General features: G+C 47.1%; 1 protein-coding gene across 5 annotated transcripts in view; it reads left to right on the top strand.

Annotated features, from left to right (window-relative positions):
- The window catches only part of LPIN1 (lipin 1), a 478,422-nt gene that overhangs the window by 302,370 nt on the left and 153,119 nt on the right, over nt 1-22,933 (top strand). For 2 of the 5 annotated variants that reach the window (XM_078647790.1, XM_078647788.1), the window contains exon 1: nt 9,887-10,014. The exons of 1 other annotated variant lie outside the window; for it this stretch is intronic. The gene's annotated coding sequence lies outside the window, so the exon portion shown is untranslated. Of the gene's footprint in view, nt 1-9,886; nt 10,015-17,486; nt 17,690-22,933 lie in introns of those variants that run through there. 2 more of the 5 variants (XM_078647787.1, XM_078647789.1) reach the window with 2 other exon arrangements.

Raw genomic sequence — 22,933 nt, 5'->3', positions numbered from 1 at the left:
GCAAAAAAATGTCTGTCTGCCCAGAACTTGAGTGGGACCAGATTGAGGTTAGACTGTGGATCGTACACATGGGTAAAGGTAAAGCTGAGAGTGGTACCGATAGTGTTGTCCATGTTAAGAAGTCTGAAAATGATAAGTTGTTCTCTCAGAAGAAAAATAATTTCAGGCAGCCCTTTCGAGGAGGGCGTGAGGGAGGACAGTTTCAACAGACAGTACGCCAAGAAGAATGTCTCTTCCACTTGCAGGTTGTTCAATGCAGGTAATTGCACCTGGGGGAAAGCATGTAGATTCTCCCACGCTTGCAACAAATGCGGTGGTTCCCACCCGGAGTCCTCCTGCGAGAAGCGATCTTTCTCTGCCAGCGCTGCCAATAAGGATAAATAATGACCCCGATATCCCACCCCACCTCTCTGCCCTCCCTGCTGCGTCCCCTCCCTCAGCTTTGCCTTCCGCTTCTACTGCCCTAGCGGGGGGTTCTTTCACTGTACTGCCCTGTGGGGCCCTCCACCCCCTTAGCTCTAAAGGCCCGTCTCCAGTCATCATCCACAGCCTGTTGCCCCTTTTGCGAGCTTATCCCAATGAAAAAGATAGGGAGATCCTGACTTCTGGTTTCCTGGACGGTTTCAAAATTCCATATCAGGGTCCTCGGGTCAGCAGGGATGCAGAGAACCAGAAATCTGTCAGGGAGCTCCCTGAGGTGGTTGACAAGAAGATTAGAAAGGAAGTGGCCTTAGGGAGGGTGGCGGGCCCTTTTCCTTCCCCTCCCCCCTTCCTGACTTTGTGGTGTGCCCTTTGGGCGTAGTCCCCAAGAAAGAACCTGGGGCCTTCAGGCTGATTCATAACTTGTCTTTTCCAGAGGGGAACTCCGTCAACTCCTGGCTTCCAGAAGCGGCCTGTTCTGTCTCATACTGTTCCCTAGATATGGCCATCGATTTAGTGAGGAGAGCTGGGGAGGGGGCCTGGCTAGCAAAGGCGGACATTGAGGCAGCCTTCCGCTTGTTACCAGTACACCCAGACAGCCAGCATTTGCTGGGTTTCAAGTGGAAAGGGGGGTTCTACTTTGATAAGTGCATGCCAATGGGTTGCGCTGTCTCTTGTGCCTTCTTTGAGGCTTTTAGCACCTTCCTCCAGTGGGCCCTCACAGAAGAATACAAAGTGTCAGCAGTGTCACATTACCTGGACGACTTCCTCTTTATTGGGAGGGAGGGCACGCAGGAGTGTCAGGAGGGCCTGGACTGTTTTATAGACCTAGCTAGTCGCTTAGGTGTGCCGCTGGCGCCAGGTAAGACGGAGGGCCCTGCCCAAGTGCTGACCTTCCTGGGGATTGAGCTCGACACGGTTCGGGGAGTGTCTCGTCTCCCGGCAGAAAAGGTTGCGGGTCTGAAGAACGATATCCATGCGTTACTGGGTAGGGATAAGGCACCTCTGGGGGTCATTCAGAGCCTTCTGGGAAAGTTGAACTTCGCTGCCAGGGTTATTCCGGTGGGGAGAGTTTTTGCGAGGCGCCTCGCCAGGGCTACGGCCAAGGTCCACAAACAGTATCACTTTGTTAGGTTGACCTCTGGACTCAAGAAAGATTTGCTTATGTGGGATGACTTTCTCTCTGATTTTAATGGTACAGTGATATGGAGGTCCCCGTGGGTGGAGAGCCCAGAGTTGAACATGTACACGGACGCTTCTGGTCGTGAGGGATTTGGTGCCATTTTGGGAGAGCTGTGGTGCGCGCAGGGATGGCCCAATGCTTGGCGCAGGCGTGGTATTACTGCTAACATTACTGTCCTGGAACTCTTTCCCATTGTGATTTCTCTACACCTTTGGCCGGATACCCTGACTAACAGGAAGGTTTTGTTCTGGTCGGACAATATGGCAGTTGTGCAGGCAATCAATGGTCTATCTGCCAGCTGTCCGCTAGTGCTGTCTCTACTCAGGGAATTGGCTAGCAGGTGTTTGCGCTGCAATGTGGAGTTTAGAGCTAGGCACATTGCGGGGGTCACTAATGTCGCAGCTGACGCTCTTTCTCGTTTACAGCTGGACCGTTTTCGGGCGGCTTGCCCCCAGGCGAGAGAGGAGATGACCCCCTTTGCACCAAGGCTTTGGCACATCTTGGAGTGGAGCAGCAATTGAGAGAATTAGGAGAGAAATCTCTAGCGCTGGGTACAAGGAAACGCTATGCGAGTCAACGTGCTACCTTCCTGAAAGTAATCTCTGACTTAGGCTTGCCGGCTTTGGCGCTGGAGGAGAGAGTTCAGGCATTCGTTGTGTGGGCGAAAAAGCAGAAGAAGTCCCACTCATGGGTTTGCGGCCATTTAGCGGCCATTAGTCATGAGGCTAGGTTGTGTGGAGGGAGAGATCCAGCCAAATCCTTTGTGATTAGGGCCGCTTTGAAAGGTTGGGCTCGGGAGGATCCAAGGGTCCCTGACGCCAGGTCCCCCATTGATTTTCCATCGCTCCAGGCTATGTTACAAGTGTTGCGCGCAGTTGTGCATTCGCAGTATGAAGCGGCCTTGTTTTCTGCAGCCTTCATTCTAGCATTCTTTGGGGCCTTCCGGAGTTGCGAGTTGGTTGCCTGCTCTAAGACAGATGTCTCTGGGGATGCGTTGGGAGTGGGGGATATAGCTTCTGGGGATGTGTTGTCCATCACGCTCAGGCGGTCCAAGACTGATCAGGCGGGTAGGGGGTCGGTTATCAGGCTCTCCCCCCTTGGGGATCCCCGCTTCTGCCCGGTGTCGGTCCTACGGGCCTTCTTGGCTATGCGGCCTGCGGGGCCGGGTTACCTTTTTGTCCATGCTGACCGCAGCCCCTTGACTAAATACCAGATGGACAAAATCATGCTGGCCTGCCTGGACAGGGCTGGTTTGTTAGTACAGGGGAAGAAGTTTTCTAGCCATTCCTTCCGCATAGGTGCGGCCACATCGGCCTTCCGCGCTGGTATGCAGCCAGTTCAAGTTCAGTCAGTAGGGCGCTGGGAATCGTCTTGCTATAAACGTTACATTAGGCCTTGATTACGCTCTATATGGAGGTACAATTTTGTAATTCGTTTGCTGTGTTTTGGTGTGGCGTTATTTGTTTTACTTGTGATTTACTCAATAAAGACCCTTGAACATATTGCGTCTTTCTTTGACAGGTTCGCGAGTATGGGTCATGGGGCATTCCATGGTCGACAGATTGGCCCGCTGGGCAGCGGTCAGGCAGTGGACCAGCTCCTTCACAAGTATTGACTGTGTGTGGTGGGGTTTCCCGGGCATGCGCTGGCATAGCTTACTCTTCCGGCTCCGGGAGGCCTTGGCCTTGGGTGGTCCACCTCCCCTCCACTTGATAATCCACCTGGGTGGCAATGACATTACATACTTGGGGAAATCCACCCTCCTACTTAAAATGAAGACTGACTTGGGCATCATCAGTGGCCTTTTGCGGGAATGCGAGGTCTGGTGGTCCGAAATAGTGCCCAGGAGATCCTGGCGGGGTGCTAAGTCCTGCGAGGCAATCGAGAGGTCTAGGAGGCGGATCAATGCGGCTATGAAAAAGTTCACCCAGCGCAGAGGCCTAGGCTTTATCAAACATGACATGATCCAGGACAAGGTGAAGGGTTATTTTGAGGAGGATGGTGTGCAGCTCACGCCCGTAGGCTTAGACCTCTTCCTGCTGGACTTGAAAGAAGCACTCATGAGCAAAGGTTGCAGGTAGTAAAGGTTCTAGTGGTGGGGGGGCCTGTGCGGCAGCGGGTACCACCGCACAGGCTGTGGCGGAGTTACTGGGCGATCCGGAAGAAGAGAGGTGCAAACGATGTACTTCAGCGGGCACATAAGGGTGCCAGAGCCTAACCTGTAACCTCATGGGAGGTGCAGGAATTCGTGTCGGCGCCCCAGTAGTCCTTCGGGCGGTTGTGGGCCTGTGCAACCGGGGGTTTGCCTAGTCACGCCCCACAAGGGGCGAGTCAGTATTTATATTTTAATTGTACAGCTGTTGGGTGGTTCGCCACTGTGCTGTTTGGCTCAACAGGCGGGCAGGTGGCGAGAATGCAGCCTGCCCGGGATCGCCCGTAATGTTTACCCACCATCATTACATATGTTGTATGTAATAAACCTGCAGCAAATTTTTCCCAAACTAATACGATGTCTGTGTATTATTTTGCATGTTTGGGACATGTGGGGGCGGGGGACTTCCTGTGGCCCTGATGTGACTATGCGCCTGCCCGAGGCCACGCAGGGGCCATAGAGAGGGCGGGCCACTAGTCGCGGAGGGCTGCCCCGCCCCCAGCAGGATGTTCAGCTTCCCCTCCTCACTGGTTGGAGGAGGCGGCTGGCGGTTTTTCTCTTCCGGGGCGGCGGGGAGGGGCCTCCAGGGGTACATAAGTTCCAGCACCCCGTTGGAGGGCCTCTTTGCCGCTCCGGACGCCGTCACGAGTCTTCGGGACACTCTTTTCCCTCCCTTTCCTCTATCCCAGAGTGTATGGATGAGGGTGTTGTAGGGTTTTAATGTGTTCATTTATCGTTGCAGGCGGAGTTACTGGGCGATCCGGAAGAAGAGAGGTGCAAACGATGTACTTCAGCGGGCACATAAGGGTGCCAGAGCCTAACCTGTAACCTCATGGGAGGTGCAGGAATTTGTGTCGGCGCCCCAGTAGTCCTTCGGGCGTTTGTGGGCCTGTGCAACCGGGGGTTTGCCTAGTCACGCCCCACAAGGGGCGTGTCAGTATTTATATTTTAATTGTACAGCTGTTGGGTGGTTCGCCACTGTGCTGTTTGGCTCAAGAGCCGGGCAGGTGGCGAGAATGCAGCCTGCCCGGGATCGCCCGTAATGTTTACCCACCATCATTACATATGTTGTATGTAATAAACCTGCAGCAAATTTTTCCCAAACTAATACGATGTCTGTGTATTATTTTGCATGTTTGGGACATGTGGGGGCGGGGGACTTCCTGTGGCCCTGATGTGACTATGCGCCTGCCCGAGGCCACGCAGGGGCCATAGAGAGGGCGGGCCACTAGTCGCGGAGGGCTGCCCCGCCCCCAGCAGGATGTTCAGCTTCCCCTCCTCACTGGTTGGAGGAGGCGGCTGGCGGTGTTTCTCTTCCGGGGCGGCGGGGAGGGGCCTCCAGGGGTACATAAGTTCCAGCACCCCGTTGGAGGGCCTCTTTGCCGCTCCGGACGCCGTCACGAGTCTTCGGGACACTCTTTTCCCTCCCTTTCCTCTATCCCAGAGTGTATGGATGAGGGTGTTGTAGGGTTTTAATGTGTTCATTTATCGTTGCAGGCGGAGTTACTGGGCGATCCGGAAGAAGAGAGGTGCAAACGATGTACTTCAGCGGGCACATAAGGGTGCCAGAGCCTAACCTGTAACCTCATGGGAGGTGCAGGAATTTGTGTCGGCGCCCCAGTAGTCCTTCGGGCGTTTGTGGGCCTGTGCAACCGGGGGTTTGCCTAGTCACGCCCCACAAGGGGCGTGTCAGTATTTATATTTTAATTGTACAGCTGTTGGGTGGTTCGCCACTGTGCTGTTTGGCTCAACAGGCGGGCAGGTGGCGAGAATGCAGCCTGCCCGGGATCGCCCGTAATGTTTACCCACCATCATTACATATGTTGTATGTAATAAACCTGCAGCAAATTTTTCCCAAACTAATACGATGTCTGTGTATTATTTTGCATGTTTGGGACATGTGGGGGCGGGGGACTTCCTGTGGCCCTGATGTGACTATTATAGGAGTCGTTACTGCTGGAAAATAGACAACCTCAGTCTGAGATGCAATGAGCATGATTGACGAGAGGGGCATTCAGAGTCATCTAGTCATATGACAGACAATTAGTTATTACTTATTTGGAGGTGAGGCGTAAAGGAGGGAAAGCAGTAAACCCACTTGTTCAATCTTGGGCCTTTCCCACGCAAGCTGCTTCTCTCATTGCTGGTCGGCCCGAGGGGCGCATGCTGTCGCACATCACTGACTCACAACTCACAAACTACATGCAAAATCGCCAGATATTGTCCTCTGTAGCCGCACCAGGCCAGGGTTTATGTTACATAATGCCTGTGTCCGACATCCAAAGAATATTTCAGCCGGTGACCTCTGAGACCTGTGAAGCCTTGGGGTTTAAGCTGCTGCTCTCTAACCATCAATCATTCAAGGGCTGCCTCCAGTACCGACCTCCCGGGACGAAGTCCTGTTTCCTCGAAACAGTGGGCAGTATCATAGAGGAAGCCTTGTGTGTAAACTCCTTTACGATCTTGGGGGACTTTAACTTTTATTTAGAGGGTGAAACTGACACGGACACACTGGCCCTAGCTGAGGTGATGCACGGGGTAGGACTGACTCAGGTGGTCACAGGGGCAACGCACCTTGCCGGGCACACTCTAGACGGGATATTCTCGAACAATCCTGACCTTGAGTTCATCAAAGCCGAACCCGTGGCCTGGACAGATCATTGGGCATTGCGGTTTACCATCTCTAGCCCCCCAGTGAAGAAGGCAGGGCATGATGGGAAAATAACTAGGACGTGTAGGGCATGGAAAAACCTCGACGGTATGGCCTTCAAGGAATTGCTGTTGGCCTCGAGGACAGCTCTGCCAGCAGATGTGAACAGAGCTACTACCGAGTTTACGGACTGGATTGATCGGGCCTGTCACATATTAGCTCCACCTAAGATATGCCGGCCTATTAGGTCGGCTCCATCTGCCCAGTGGTACTCGGACGAGATTAGAGAAGCTAAAGCAGCAAGTACAATGATCTGGATAAAGAGAGACTGAAAATCAGCCAAAGGGCTTTCAAAGACAGCATTAGGAAGGCCAAGAGCGCTTATTTTACGGACCGCATTGAGAAGGCTAAGAATTCTGCAAGGGAACTCTTTGACACAGTGGTGAGCCTGACTACTCCCAAACCGGTGATTGTGCCACCCAGTATCGAACTCTGTGAGTCTCTGGCCAATTTCTTCCTGAGCAAGGTACAAGCTATCTTTACCTCACTCGAACCGGAGGTGGCTCAGAGCCTCTCGGAGGGGTCTCACAGGGCTCCCCTGGCTAATTTATCGGGGACTAAATTCTCGGCATTTGAGCCAGTACGCTCCGATGATATTTTAAAACTGCTGATGGCAACTAAGTCGGGATCTCCCCACGATCCCTGCCCTACGTCGGTGGCAAAATTGGCAGCCTTCACAATAGCCGACACTTTAGCCAACCTCTTCAACTTGATGTTTGAAAAGGGTGACTTTCCCACTGCTTGGAAGCGGGCTTCCACCTCTCCACTGCTTAAGAAACCTTCTTTGGATATTACTGATCACAACAGTTATAGGCCCATTGCCAGACTACCACTGCCGGCAAAACTTCTCGAGAAGGCCATGAACCTCCAGCTGTGTGCATTTTTGCGTACTTCAAAAGGTCTGGACCTAGCCCAGCACGGATTCAGGGAAGGACACAGCACTGAGACCGCCCAATTAAGTCCACAGAGGAGGTCAGGAAGGCACTGGATGTTGGGGGCCAGGCGGTGCTGGTCCTTTTGGATCTGTCGGCGGCCTTCGACACGGTCCACCATGCTGCCTTGGTGGACCGGTTGGAGGACTGCGGGGTCCAGGGACTAGCACTAAGTATCCTGAAAGCCTTCCTTAAAGACCGGGTTCAAGTGGTGGCAATGGGAGACTTCGTGTCAAGACCCTTCGAACTCCCAGGGGGGGGGGGCCTCAGGGATCCTCCCTAAGCCCCACTTTATTTAACATCTATGTATCCTCTCTTGCCCCGGTGATCGATCTTTTGGGTTCGAGTTAACATCATATGCAGACGATACCCAGATCGTGGTCTCAGTACTCCCTGGGAAAGAATTAGGTGTGGCGGCTAGGTTTCAGGACTGCATGTCAGCAGTTAGTTCATGGATGGCAAAGAGTTGCCTAAAATTGAATTCTTCCAAGACCGAGGTGTTAATCGTCGGGTCGAATACAAATCTCTGGAGCTCTAAGTGGTGGCCGGCGGACATGGGATCCTCGCCATCTCCTGCTTCGAAGGCGAAGAATTTAGGGGTTATTATAGATAACCAACTCTCCTTTAAACCCCAAGTTAAGGCGATTACCTCCTCCATACACTGCACTTTAAAAATCATTAGGAAGGTTCTTCCCTTTTTACTGGTCGGAAGCAGAAAGACGGTGGTGACTGCACTGGTGCTTTCCCGCCTCGATTATTGTAACAGCCTTCTGCTCGAGGCCCAAAAGGGTTTGCTTAACAAACTTCAGGTTCTGCAAAATGCGGCTGCCCGCCTTATAGGGGGTTTGCCCAAGTTCTCATCGGTCACCAGGGAACTGGAGAAGCTGCACTGGCTCCCGGTGCGGAAGCGGATTTTGTTTAAATCCATGTGCATTGTCTTCAAGGCACTGCACGGTCAAGGCCCGGTGTTTCTCGAAGAGCTCTTCCAATGGTACAGACCTGGTAGACAACTCAGGTCGGCCAGTATGGGGCTGGTCAAAACAGCCCGTATCAGGAAGGTGCACTGGGGGGGCAGAAGCTTTGTCACGGGAGCAGCGAAGGCCTGGAATTCCCTTCCTTTGGCCCTCAAACAAAACATGAACTTGTTGGCATTTAGAAAAAATTTGAAAACATGGCTTTTTACTCTTTAATTGGGGAGGCTTGTACTTCAGGGAGTTATCACTTTAGCGCCAGGACACCGGTTGGTAACAGTGCGCTTTATAAGTGTTATAAATAAATAAATAAATAAATCTTGCATCTTACCTGACTGCCCTCAGTAACACATATAATCTACCCAACAGAGAGACGACCTTACTCGACTGACCACCCGTTTCAATAAACTGAAAGAAAAATGTATTCTCTGAGTTTCACAGTGCTTTGAAGCTGTACTAATAGCAGAGTGTTATTTGAAAGTGCCAAATAAAAATAGCAACAAATCTGTGTGATAGCAGCAGAAATGGCAAGAAACGTTGAAGGAAGAGGTTTGGTTTCCTCTGTGTAATCCTTCTTAAACTTTAGAATGTTGGTGTTCCGTCTGAAGGCCATAAGCATTACCCTTGTTTGTCAGAAAACTCAGATAAGTCTGCTCAGCAATTGGAACCCACTCACTGCGCATCCTGGCTGTCGGAGTAAATTAATAAACACAGGTTATTAAAATCTGAAAATAAATCCAATAAACACTTATCTGGGATGTGCAGTTTAAAACAGCGTGTTCTTTAGTTGTGTAAATTGCTTGGAACCATGTATTTTTGGATACCGTCTCGCACTTGCCAATAAATAGGCTGTGTGATCAAATTACATTTGTCCTTGGAAAATTCAGTGTTCTCTCGGTACGGTATGGTGCAACCTTCCTTGTCTGGCATCATTGTCAAGTGTAATAGAGTGGTGAAACGAAGGCAAGCAAGACTTACGTACACATTAAGTCAAGTCCCCAAGGCTTGTGTCGCGTTTCGAAATGAGGGGAGATTCAGGTTGCAGATCGCTTAATACCACCACCCCATCCTGATACACATTTAAAAAAAAGTGGAAGTGTGTTTACTTTGACCACACTGCGTTCTGCAAAAAAAACCTCCCAAACAAAGACACCGTAAAAAATATTTTAAAAAACACAAAAAGGGACAGCATAAAGCATGTGACAGAGCCACCTCATTCAATGGTGTGAGTACGTTGTGAGTAACGCAGTTTTGGGCTTTCCTCCCGAGGCAGCTGATGGCTGGGTTGAGCCGTCGCGGCCTCCTGATTGGACGGCCGGATCACCTCAGGTCTCCTCCTTCCCGGCATGTCACAACAGTAAGAGCGGCCTCCTCGCCTATCGAAAGGCACATCTCGTTGTATGACAGCATGGGGTTCCGCAGGGGCGTCTCGGAGGAACGGTCGCTGGTACTTTGTCGGAACAACCTCCCCGCGTCCCCTGCAGTGGCCATCATTGTATTCTACAGATGCCCTAAAGCCGCCCCTTGATGCCGCTGCTGCAAGGATAGTTCTCCAGGGCTGCTTGATTAAGGCTGCCTGTGTTTGACTTGAACTGACAGAATTGCGTGTGCTGCTGGCGCGTGCCTGTGCGGCGAGCATTACATACGTGAGTACATGCCCATCATATGGACGCATTTTATTTCTTATCTCTGTTGTTCAATAAATCTGAATTGCCTGTCAAGGGGGCGGGGTAACGCACTCCCGAGAAGGTTTCATTCATCTGCTGTTTGGGGGGTGTCTGTGGTCTACACGTACACACTAGAAGTGCCAACGTGTGAGGTATTTGGATAAATATGCATGCGATCATTATAAACTCCATCAACGCATACCTATCCAGTTATACTTAGTAAAATAGTTTCATTATAGCCACACTATGTACTATAGGCTATGTACAAGCTGGACCTATTTATTTTTCTTCTGATGCGTAATGGGGTGACTGCTTGTGCTTTGCGCTGCAGATCACTCTTTTCGATATAAAGACCCTTATCAGTGTTGCATAATATGCTACAGAAAGGCAATATAGTATAAAGATGTAATGCGGAACAGCATGGCTGATGTGGGCATGCCAGAAGATATAGCATTGCTTGAAAATATATCCTTTGGGATTTCATTTCCCTGCTGATAAATTGACACATGGGTCATAGCAGATGCAGGTCAGGAATGCAGTTTTTTGGGGTATTAGGCTATTAGTCCTGTAGTGAAAAACAATAGAAATGTTTACTGGTCATAAATATGCTAACTGAAGTCGCCAGACACAATTAGGCACAAATGACCAGTTTCGAGATACAACTGGATTCAGCTGCTCGTTACATAAAATGCTTCATGTACCAGTGAAACCCATTTATATCCGATCAACTACATTTGCCACCAAAACAATTACATTGGTAGTTTCCACATATTAAAAGAATGGCGGGTGCTTTTTTTTGTTGTGTTTGTTTTTCTGTCAGTTTCCTTGGTGATTGGAGAAATAGGAGGTGTCGGATTTGTGTCTAAAATCAAATGATGTCAACACATTTGTGATGCAGCGTCTAAGTGTTTGTTTCCTGGCATCAGTTATTGTAATGTTTGCCGCCTCTCACTGTGCCTGGGAACATCGGAAAGGGAGGAGTCAGGAGTGGCTAGTCAAAATCAGGTACACTGAATGATCTTTGCTCAAGATCACAAAGACATTGCCAGGGCGGGGCTTTGAAGTTTGGAAACTATGGGGAGGTGTCAGTGATTATAGAGTTGTTGTCTTGCCACCAACCGCTTGCGCAGGAGCAGGAAGGAATGTTTTGAAAAAAATCATACAGTACTAACACCTTGGTGAAGGAAGGAGACTCCAGGAAAGATGAGGTTTCTGTTAAACAAAAATCAGATCACACGATTTCATAATCAAAACTGCATCGGGAACAATCGTACTGCATAAATGAATTCATGCCACAAACTCAACACCAAAAACATTTCTAGAGGCAACTCCATACCCAACTCAGCTGGCTGGTTGCCCAGCCATGTACTCTAGCCAGAACTGTGTTAGTGTGGGGGTGGTGAGGATCAGGACTAAAGAAGTTTTTTGTTTTTGTTATTTTTAAATATATTTGTTATTGGTTTTGTAAGTCATAAACAACAAGGTACAAACTCGAGCCATCTATTACATCAATTCTATGTATTATCTTTCAACAGCTTTTTGGTTCTCCCTCCCTTACCACCTACTTCAAGTAGGTGGTAAACCACTCGCAAAGGGGAAGGGGTCCCCAGGTGACCCCTTCCCCTTGGTGAGTGTGTGGAAAAATACTTTTTAAGAGCAGGCAGTGGTCCCACAGACCACTGCCTGCCCTTAAAAAAATAAAACTAAATGCATCCCGTTTTCCTTTAAGGAAAACGGGCTACATTGGAAAAAAAACTGCTTTATTAAAAAAGCAGTCCCAGGCATGGTGGTCTGCCACCATCCTTGGGTGGGCTAGCATTCCCAATGGGCTCGCAAATTGCGAGAGGCTCATTAATATGAATGAGAATCACAATTTGTGACCCCATTGGGAATCGCAAAACCGTGTAATAACATTGTTGTACATTTCATTTAGTGCCTCGCAATTTGCGACTCGCAATGAATCGCAAATTGCGAGGTGCTAAATGAAAGGGTTGTACATCTGACCCTAAGTGATTTGCCCAGAATCGCAGGCTGTTGAGCGTCCCTGTCGAAGCTCGAATCCTATTCCCCAGCTTAGAGCTCAACCGCTCTAGCTGTTCGGCCACATCATCTCGCCTTGAACAACCTCAGCATACTTACCGACAAAAAATTATTGTAGCAGCCGCCTTATCAGGCTCCCACAGTGCCAGTGGCTGGGCTGGAACTTTGGGACTGCTGTAATTTCCTGGTAGGCTGCCATCCCTGGAAATGCTTTTAGGGCTGATGGTCTGCCATGAAGCAGTCCTGAAAGTCCTTAGCCTATATTTTCTAAAGAAAGGTGGTGCAATATGACCCATTTAGAGCCATTTTTCTAACGTGCTTTGGTGTGAAAGCCCCCCTCTCAAGACAACCTACAGAAGAGAAGCCTCGCTCACTTTGACCACTTGCCCAGTAAAACGCGGGGCAGGTTTTAACATTATTTGCCGGCACCTAGGTTGTTTTTCAGACTGGCACGGAACAGTACGTTTTAACATGACTGAATAAAGTACATAGGGTACGCTTCTGCACTCTGTTCACCCTATTCAAGCAGGTTGGTTCACAGCCCTTGAGTATTCAGTTCAGACCTCCTTACATGACCCATACCCTCTACATCTTCACCTCTAGTTGTCTTAATACCAACAATGTCATATCACCCATAATCCCCCCGCGTTCCCTCTAGATTAACATTTTCCTCTCTCCTATTATTGTTCCGCTCAAATGTCTTCTCATCTGCCCCTGGATAACATCATCCCTGCATGGTATGTATAAACAGTCATCAAGCACAACTTCCTCTTACATCAATATGCACAGTTATTGCAGAGTCGACCCCAGTGGGCCCGTCCTCCTATGTGAAGATCCTGATTGGCTGCTCAGCCTACTGTGTTCAGCCAACCAGGAACTGGTGGTGCATTGTTTACGCTATGTACATTTGAGCATAACCAAGGTCTTACTCTCTCTAGTTTCCCACCAGTCGGTTCTCTGAGCACCACCATTACGGTGTATGTTGCCACCATCCATGTTTGATATCATGCACCTGCTTTTAAAACATGCATATCCAGTCGCATTCGTATGTATGATATTAGCTGAGATCTTTCGAGTTTTACTAAAATGATATGATATCCTTACTTGCAGGGGCTTTCAGCAAGCCCCCTTCATCCATTTGACTGTGTTGTGCCATTCACATTTTTCTTCCACCAAGCTGCATGGGACAGTAGGTCATCCCGCTTCAGCCTTTGAGTTACTTGACTGATGGCATTCTGCTCTTTCTTGATTACCTCATGCTCACTCAAAGCAATTCTCTTCAGTTCCAGGGCCTATTATGGAAATGTGTGTTTTGGGGACCCAAGAAATATTTTAGTTTTTAGACAATGTGTTTAATATTAGGAGGGCCCTGCAGCTCTCCCAATAATCAAGTGTTACAAAAACATGAAAAAACGTTCATTGATAAAACCAAGATGGCTGACAGCCAGCGCCAGACCTATTAGTTTTGCCAATGTTTGTTATTTATTCATCTTAAAAAACATATGTGAAGAGCCTTACCCTCTCTCTTTTTGCCCAGGGTGTTTGATTACAATATACACTGTGCATATAGTTTGATAGCAGTATAAGAAGTACTGAGCCAGTCCTCTCTCCCTATAGTCTGCTTACTCTTGATACACCTCCAATATTAGTGTCCTTCCGCTTCTGTCCCAGGACTTCTTTCATTCAGTTTCCTGGTTTGTCTTTTCTTCAGAGAGGCACTGCATGTAATGAATACCATTTTTCTTTTATCAGCTCATAGTTTAGTCTTCCAATTAGCTTTTGTTGATTGAGAGCATTATCTCACGAATATTCATCTCTTCCTTTTGTTTTGGGGCAAGTTGTCATCATGCGTCATACTGCCACATGCATCAAAAGCAGGATTTGCGATTACCAAATAGAGATTTTTAAGGAATCGCTATTTGGTAATTGCAAATCCGTATGCATGTAGGAATCGCATTAAATGTTGCGATTCCTAAACATTAGCTAATAGCGATTCGGCAATTGCGAATCGCTATTATCATCCCTATGGGCCTACAGGCCCATAGGGATGAATGGAAATGTATTTGCAAATTTCGATTACCAAATTGGTAATCGCAAATTGCGAATACAATTCCAAGAGTGCCAAGGGGCCTAAGGCACCTCCTGATGCACCCCTAAAAAGGTAAGTGTGCACATGTGGCGTGTAAGCCACATATCACTTTGAAAAATGCACTTTTGTGCATTTTTCAAAAAAAGAATGCGCAAATTCCCATCAACTTGAAGTTGATGATAATTAGCATTTCCTAAATGCACAGTTTACATTTAGGAAAGGCGTGATGCATTGCCTTTAGGGAATGGCAAATTGCGATTCCCTAAATGCATTTGCAATTTAGGTAATCGCAAAAAATTGTGATTACATAATTTGCAAATGGGAATGGGTTCATGCATCAGAAAAGGCCTTTTTCCATTCGCAAAAGGGCCGAGTCTGCGAATCGGTCCATTTACGACCGGCAAAAAGGTTGATGCATGTGGCCCATAGTTCCCAAAACAATGTTGTACGCCCCTGCCTTTGTATGGGAGGGCAGTGTTGCGCCGTAGTATGATCTACAGCAACGATGAACTCAGTACAGTGCCACACTGACATTTTAATACATTATGAAACAATGTGCTAAAAGTTTCTTTAATAGGTTTCTTGGCTAGTAGCGTAGGATAATCCTTTTCCCACATTATGAGCCACCTTCTTTATCTTTAGTGTTTATTATGTGGAGGTGGTCACTGATCCATCATTAAGGCTGAAGGAACAAATCCATAAATGTGTAGCTTGCACAGCAGTCACGTTCGTCCTCTCCAGTCACGTCAAGGCCCTACGTGTTCAGTTATAATCTGCTGAATATGCTTTGTGCTATATTTACTTTGGCTCAGGATTTGAATATCACTGCGTTATCACTTTCGTTTCCTCCAGTTGTGCTGCATATTTGTAAAAATGTGGCTTTCATAGGGCTCATAGCTCCTTTCTGATCTGTTTACATCCTGTCTTTATCCTTCAGGAAATGTGGCCTCTCAACTGGACACTATACTCCAGATGAGGCCTTTCTTGTGATGTGTAGGGTGATAACACAACGTTCCAAATATACCTCCTGCCAGACTAACCTTGTCCAGCCGCGGCCCGTGGAGGGAGTTCCGGTGGGACAGAAAGGCGGGGCGGGGGGTGCTAAAAACCGGAATATGGATAATTGGAGGTAAGTAAACAATTTAATAAATAAAACAAATTTCGTAGTGCGCCCTTCATTGCAAAATGCGATGCAGCTCGCGCTACGAAATTCGCTTTATTAATTAAATTGTTTACTTACCTCCAATTATCCATAATCCAGTTTTTTGCATCCCCCACCCTGCCCCTCCCCCGCCCCGCCTTTCTGCCCCACTCCTTCCACGGGCCGTGGCTGACCTTGCCACAATGCATAACCACACTAAGGCCACAACACCTGCTCATAAATGCACCTACAGGCATTATGCTCCATCTGAAACACTATCTCCAATGAGGGTTAGTTAGTTTTGCACCTTGTCCTTTGAATGTATTACGCCGGATAGAAAAAAATAGATGTGATACGATATAGTTCTGCTTTCCTCAATTAAGCTCTCTTGGACTGATTCACAAACTTCACCTTTGTCATAACTTACACTTTTGTAGTAACTTACACTGTTGAAACACAGCTGCAAACAACTGGAGAGAAGGTGGGGCGCCAGCAGAGACACAACAGACTGAGCTACCTTTAAGTCAGTCCTTAACAAATACCACCACTGACTCAAAGACGCAAAAAAAAACGCCCTGGCAAACCGCATTGAAACATGCGCCAACCACACCACGGAACTCCTAAGCATCATATTGTTTTCTTAACTGTCCTTTCGGTTATGTAAACACCTACACACAATTCAATGTAACTATTTACAAATAGCATGTGCTCGTTTCAGTTCAGGTGTGAGACATTGTGTCCAGTGTAAATAAACTATGGAAATTGTACTGGTTAAATAACGCCAGTACTCATCACTAGACACAGGGCCTTCGGCATGGGCAGCTGGGTCCAGGCCCGGGGTGGCAATATTCCGCGGGGTGGCAATATTCCGAGGGGCGCAGTTGGAGCTCCCTGACTTAGTCATGCACACAGCAGTTCATCCACTCCACTTGGTCTCAATCGGAACCGTTAAAGACTTTGTAATCAGCCCTTAATGTACCTAAGTGCCTCTCTTCCCATCTTCCTCACACCTCCTGCCTTCACAACGCAACGACCCCCGCCCCCACAACAAACATCATATTTTCTTTCCGCCTAGGCCCCTGACCCGGCCAATCCGATTTAGGGCTTGTTCTGACTAGACATAAATATATAGGGGCAGATTTACAATAACTGGCGCATCCCTGTGTGTCAGCAAAGATGCGCCAGTTATTGTGCGTCACGGCTCCCCCACCATGGATGAGCCGCATTTACAATGCAGCGCACCATGGGGCAAAAACGGACAGATGCGTGACACATCTGTGCCGTAAAGGCGGCGCATTGCTGGAGTTGCGTCACAAGCGCGACGCAGCTCCAGCAAGGCTCTGGGGTGCCCTATCTATACAATGCTGTGTCAATCCTTACGCCTGCTTCAAGCAGGCACATGGTTTTGATGCAGTATGTGCTCAAAAGTGACTGAGTGAAATCTTGTAGATTTCACTCAGCCACTTGTAAGAGGCGTTCCTGCACCGGAACGCCCCCCCCGCGCAGGAACGCTTACTTCTGGCGCAGGGCTTTACAATGTGACGCATCCCCCAGATGCGTCACGTTGTAAATACCCCACAGCATGGCGCTGGTTTTGCACCGCCGCTGCGTTACAAAAGTGACGCAACGGCAGCGTAAAAGTGGTGCAAGGGGTTTGTAAACCTGACGCATAGTTTAAGGGTGGTAATAAGATTGCTTCCCCAGCAATTACCATGTGTTCTAAAATCGCAATGCCAGCTACTGGAGCTTGCGAATAGCCATGTGTAAGAGGCCAACTAGAATTTCCAGCAGAGCTTCCTCAAGTACTTGCCAATTTTAGAAGAAACGTCACGTGCCCTTAAATATCAATTTTTTTTAAATAGCCCTAACCCATAAAGGATACTGTTACACTTTGCAGAAGTAGCAGCACTGCTAGTTGACAGCACATCCTGCGTGCCGCAAGCGCGGGACGCACACAAGGTACCAGGGCCCCATGGTGTCTGTCTATTGAGGAAGGTTTATTGCCACTGATGCCAACGGCGTTAGGACCCTGGCGGTGTTTCCCGACTCCCGGCCCTATAGTAATTACCGGGGGAGGTGGCGGGCGCAGAATGCAGAACTGTCCAATGGCAGGCTTCGGGGACGCCGCGGTGTCCCTGGCCAGGGTTTGATTGGCTGGCAGAGGCAGGGCTCGCGGAGGGCAGTGGCAGGGCTCGTGCGGGTCTTTGCATGTGGAGGAAGGACTCCTGCACCCCTGGCTCAGGATGTAGAGGCGAGGGCACCAGCGGCCGGACCGGGGGCAGCCTCGGCTTGGGGATGCTGACTCCTACTCCACACCTGACTGACTTGTCAACTCGGGCGGCGGGGCACGAGACCTTTTGTCGTTAAAATAGTAAACTCTTCTTGTAAGTACCGGTAAACGGTGTTTTCTGCGAATGATTCATTGGCTTTCTCACAGTGCTTCAGTGCACGCTCGTGGGGGCAGGCGATGCTGCTGAAACTTAAGACTGATAGCTGCTCTGTGCCGAGCACCAGCGCCTTGTGTGGGGAGTGTCACTTTAAGGAACAAGATGATACACCCTCCCCAGCCGTCGGAGGGCTATTTAGCACTTAAGGCTGGCATCATGTGAGAGATAGTGCGTTTCAAGGGCATGCAAATGCAATCACGAGATACCAGTGCAGGTGTGTTTCAACCTCAGCTGCAGCGGAAGGGCAGGCAGTCAGTCTCTCCCGAACTACTGCTGTAAGAAAAATATATAATAATAATAATAATAATAATTATATATATATATATATATATATATATATATATATATATATATATATATATATATATATATATATATATATATATATATATATATATATATATATGTATAATAAAATCATTGTCATGTGATTTTTGTCATGCATGCTTTATTTGTAGAGGTGGGCGAGCAAACATTTTCAGAGAGAGCCACGCTGAGGGTCTGGCTCCGATCTTAGAGCCGGTGCACGTATCGAGCATTGAAAATGTTTATTATGTAAATCACACTACAGACATCACATGAAATGTGATAAAGCTGCTTCAAAATTCGAGAAAGCGTACTCGCATGTGAAGGTTTGACATTAATAAATCACATTACAGCACCGCACTGAGAAGTGATAGTTTTATACATGAACCTGTAGTGCACTAAGAGGCAAGATCATTGTCATATAAACACTATGGTGAACCAGATTATTATAAAGCAACATTACAGTCTATTTCCAAGCACAATAGTCTTTGTACATCTGGTATTCTGAACTCACATAGTTGGAAGGGCTATTAAATGCGATAATAAAGAAGAAATCGTTTTGGTGAATTAAAATATTTGCCTAAAATCACACAATTTAAGCAGGAAGTCGCAATGTATCCGGGTTTCTGCTTTCACTTTGTGCAAATCAGGCAGGAAATGGGTTTCCATTTGCTTTTTCTTATGATAAGGCTTTACTTTTTACCTCTGTGCATTTTTCTGTGGTTTTGATATAGTGGGGACTCGACCCGACGGTATTGGGGCGCTTTACATGAGCGTTAGTTACATCACACAAGGTCAAATTCGTTGTTTATAGGCAGGGGGGGTTAAAGTGATATGCCAAGAAACAGAGGAAGTTGAGCCCGAGGTGATACGCGAACCTGGTCGGCAGGTTGGGTCTTAACCCCACATCATAGATAGAGGGAGGCAGGGAGACGCCTCCACATGAAAGCTCGGCTCGTCATGGGTTCGAGGTTTCAACAGGACCTCCAGGTGAGCCAGAGCCAGGCCTCAAGCTCCAGATTTCAGTGGCTTGCCCACCTCTGTTTATTTGTGTATCCCTATTGTGTGTTTATTTACGTTCCAAGCATCAGCACAGTGATCCGGGTTTGTAAAAGAGCCGGAGGTTAGATGGGCACATCACGGCACAGAGCCCAAGGGGTTAATTTACAAAGATGTCTGTACATCTGTGCCCTTGTCACATGTTCACTTGGGTGCATGCTAGTCTCTCATTCATGCTTGACGGGAACGAGGCTCGGTCAGCCAGAGTCTGGCGGGGTGAAGATCTGCGTCATGTATTCCATAACATTGTAGTGAGCAAGGAGGTGTGGACCTGGCAGCAGTACAATATGCAATTATGCCGTATTGGCACGGCACGTGAGTTTATCAGTGTTGCCTAAGGCTTAATGATTCACAGGTACTGCTACGGTTGTATCGCTTCCGGTCGCCCCAGAGTCACCCTCATGGTGTTTTTTTCCACCTTCATACGCCATGTTGCTCATCTTGGCAACGAGCCCCGTTGCCTCTGAGTTTGTAGGTGAACCTCGCAGGTGACCTCATTGCGTGCCCTTATTTCCTGTAATGAGTTATGGGTGACGCACACAATCAGAAGCTTGAGCACGTGATGGCTTCATTTACTGTCTATAAGAGAAAAAACACCTACAGTATGTCTGACATGATGCCTTGATTTCTGCTTTTTAGCACATTCATTTGATTCTACTTCGTGTTCAATCATTTCAATAATGTTTTGGATGTATTCTGAAAATCCTGCAACAATGTAAGAAGAGTCATCTTGAATTGTATCACAGACCACATTCCACAGCTGTGCATTTCAGTGATTTATCACTATGAATTATAGACAGTTACCGTGAATGCGGGGTTGTTTTTTTTACCAAGACAGCAGATAAACGAGAGTGAAGCTCGAGTTGTCCATGAAGTTATCTACATCAATTAAGTTTAGCTGTTACCAAACCTTTTAGAACCATAACCCACTTGTTAGAACAACAAGAATTCGCGCCCCACTTACCTCCAATGGACTTGAGGAGGGCGATTTTGTTATTGTAACTAAACATTGTTTAGTAGCGCATTGTCATTTACAGACATCACACTTTCCATTGAAATGAGCACTAACTTTGCACAGATCTACAGTTTTACTGTTAACACTATAAGGGCAAATAATTGGTGCTGCTGGCTGCCTATCAGGAATCTTTTAGCCTCCGACCAGAATTTATGGAGGTGGGAGGAGGATGGCATCATTAGGTCTTGGGTTTTGGCAAAGCATCTGTCAATGAAACATTGCTAATAATATACAGTGAGTGGGCTTTGAGTCTTCTCTGTTCAACCACTGGCTTTATTTGACCAGTGGCTTGATACATTGTCAATTACTTATTGGATCAGCCGATTAGAGTAGATTTAACTCGCCCCTAATACTATTGGCTGTTCAGGTGTATCATTCTGCTCCCACTCGAGTTTTAGCTTTGAATTCCAGGAGGGACTGCTTTACAACTTTAGTACTTCCTGTCCTCCCCTGCTGGCTCCCTCCTGTCTATCTTGCACTAAAGCTGAATCTGTTACCATGTAAAACACAAATCTTTTGACTTTGTAAATACTTGTTTTGTGTTATGATGCTGGTCTTGTTATATATAAGGTAAGCTGTATTTTTAGGGCTCTGCTGTAGTAGATGTAATATGAACTGAACACCAAGGCATATATGGATTAATTAAGGCAGTACTGTTTTCTGAACTGTCCTGTCTGTTATTTAAACACCTACTCACAATTCGATGTAACTATTTGCAAATTATTTGTGCTGGTTTAATTTCAGGTGTGAGACATTGTTTTCAGTGTAAGTAAACAAAGTGAATTTGACTGGTTAAACCGTGATATCCTACCGGGATTTTAATCTTTTTGATGGCTTCCAACCTTATCTCTCGGGTGTCACCCGAAATTCTCACCGGTTTGTCCTGACACGCTTACGTCTGGGTATCGTTCATCATCTTGTTGCATTTCCTATGATGAACCGTAGATCGGATTTAGTATGCCCTTGTGACAATGTCTCCCGCCAAAGCTGCTGTCATTTTTTACTGTTTTGTAAATTTTACCATTTCCTCAGGGCGTTATATTTGAAGCCCATCTTTTTAAATCATAAGGTTTGCTCAACGAGGAATGCATTACGGCTACTTAGTTCCCTAGAAGACATGAATATCTGCTTCTTTGTTGCCACATTTATATTAAAATGTACAGCTGCCAGGAGAGCCATGGTTCTTGATAATTGAGATAGTGTTTCGCTTTCACCGTGGCTCCCTGTCTGTACATTTTAATCATGCACAGCTGCCAGGATAACCATAGTTATGACACCCTGGATTGCGTCTCGCTCCCCTTACTATGGTTTCCTGCCTGTACATTAATCTAGCTTTGCTAGTTTACCTACTAACTCTTGTGCCATACATTGAATGTTTAAGCACATATCATGTATTATAAATGAATTGGGCCCCTTTTAATCTATGTCTTTGTACTGCTGAATCCCCATATTTGTTTAACCATGCTTTCTAAGTATTCCCATCCCATTATATATGCCATGACTTCCTTCTGATCACTTTTAACTCTCGTGTTCTTGTTGCCTTTTTTGTGACTTTGTTGTGTTAGTTTATATGCCATTTATGTGTGTTCCGCTTGTATGGTCTGTTTCACAAACCGAATAAAGCTTTTGAACTGAACTGACTGGTTAAATAATACTAGTAGACATCAGTAGTCATCACTAAACATAAACATTAGTTTATAGATTATAATAGGATTTGCAAATCGTAATGTGTGGAAATAGGGTTTCTGTGAACATTTATTATTTGTCCATCACCAAGTAAAGTGTCATGATTTGTTCTGACCTATTAATATCTTTGTTTCCATCACACGTGAGAATTTGAAAAACAAATGGGCTTCATTTTAGCTTTCCTAACTGCTGAATGCATATGTTATGTTATGTTGATTGTGTTTTGATATAGCGCGCGACTTGACCCCAAAGGGACATCTCGGTGCTTTAGCAGGCAGGAGATGAGAGGGTATCGAGAGAGCAGCTAGTTAAAACAGACACATTTTGCCATGTTTTTAAAACCTGAAAAACTAGGACATGCATGAATAAACAGAGGGAGCTTATTCCGGTGAAGTGTGGCGAGATAAGAAAATGCCTGGCCTCTATATTTAGACATGCGACTACGTCGAGGATGTAGCAGAAGTTGATTTTTTGATCTTAGATTCCTGTCAGGAATATATGGGGTAAGTCTGCCCTGGAGATATTTTAGGCCTAGTCCTGACCTAGATTTATAACTGAGGCAAAGGAGTTTAAACAGGGCTCTCTTTTTAATGGGGAGCCAATGGAGTGCTCTAAGTATGGGGGGTGACAGAGTATGTGGAGGCAGGTTGTTAACCATTCTGGCAGCGGTGTTTTAAACAAATCACATTTTGGCTACCAGAGATTCATTTATGGCAAGGAACAGAGCATTGCTGTAATTCAGGCGGTTAATGATTAATGCCTGGATTAGTCTCTTCCAGGAACTCAAAGAGAGCCACTGGAAGACTTTCCTATCTATGCCAAAGCAAGTACCGCAGATGGAAGCGAGCTGGTCTTTAATGGTTCCTGGACAGAATGTCGTCCAGAAGTATACCCAATTCCTAGCTCTTCTGCTGGGCACAGGGGATGGACCATGTTTGGCTGGCCACCAGTCATTCAACCAATAGATCAGGGCTTTACCAAACAAAAGAATCTCAGTTCTGCTCACATTTAATTGAAGACAGTTGCGGGACATCCAAATGGCTATTTTCCTCATGCAAGCGACAAATCGCTGTTTGACTTTCTCCACGTCGTGCCCAAATGAGATAACCAGTTGA

Source organism: Lissotriton helveticus, chromosome 6 (genome assembly GCF_964261635.1).
Source record: "Lissotriton helveticus chromosome 6, aLisHel1.1, whole genome shotgun sequence".
Lineage (NCBI taxonomy): Eukaryota > Metazoa > Chordata > Amphibia > Caudata > Salamandridae > Lissotriton > Lissotriton helveticus.
The sequence above is the reverse complement of the archived record's forward strand: the minus strand, read 5'-3'. Positions and strand labels throughout refer to the sequence as shown.